The 715-nt window shown below is 39.2% G+C and overlaps 1 non-coding gene across 1 annotated transcript; it reads left to right on the top strand.

Annotated features, from left to right (window-relative positions):
* LOC111504942 (U6 spliceosomal RNA) lies at window positions 1-107 on the top strand. Its single transcript, XR_002722065.2, has one exon. It is a non-coding gene; the product is annotated as a U6 spliceosomal RNA (small nuclear RNA).
* Window positions 108-715: the final 608 nt, after the last annotated feature.

Raw genomic sequence — 715 nt, 5'->3', positions numbered from 1 at the left:
CTACTCGCTTGGACAGTACATATACTAAAATCGGAACGATAAAGAGAAGATTTGCATGGCCCCTGCACAAAAATGACACGCAGAATCGTGAAGCATTCACATTTTTTATGAGGATGTTAGAAGAGAAAAACACTCCACGCAAGATTATCTGGTTGATTTCTTGTCCGAAACTCATGAATCATTACATCACAAGGGCATATGATTCCGGTATTCAATCCTAGACACCTTACGGAAGTGGTCATTTGGAGACAACAACATGCTGTTCATTGCAAACTTCCTAAAACTTCGCGAATTCCGTGTCAGAGCCAATGGAGCGTTATCTTCCTTCAAAATTCAGGAGAATGGTACTCCACAGGATTCTTCACTAAGTGTCACGTTATTCCTTATAGCCATCAACAATATTATAGACAAATCTTGAGCATCTCTCAAAGCAAGTATCTTTGCAGATGACCTCGTAGTTTTTGGCAAGGGAAATAATCCGATCTCAATTTACAACAATCCACAGAGATTCATGATCAATCTAGAAGAATGATCCTTATCTTCAGGCCTTCGAATATCACTCGAAAAGACAAAATGTGTATATGCATTTCTCGAAAAGACCTAAAGAACACCCATCTCAACTGATGATGTTTGGGGAATATATTGAGTACGTTCAAAGCAATAAATTCTTGGGACACTAGTCGACCAAAGACCCAACTGGAAATCTCACATCCAA

This window comes from Leptinotarsa decemlineata, unplaced genomic scaffold (assembly GCF_025532065.1).
Source record: "Leptinotarsa decemlineata unplaced genomic scaffold, Ldec_3_MD MMD2_tig00026354_RagTag_RagTag, whole genome shotgun sequence".
Classification (NCBI taxonomy): domain Eukaryota; kingdom Metazoa; phylum Arthropoda; class Insecta; order Coleoptera; family Chrysomelidae; genus Leptinotarsa; species Leptinotarsa decemlineata.
Note: the sequence above shows the minus strand (reverse complement) of the source record. Positions and strands in the feature narration are given on the sequence as shown.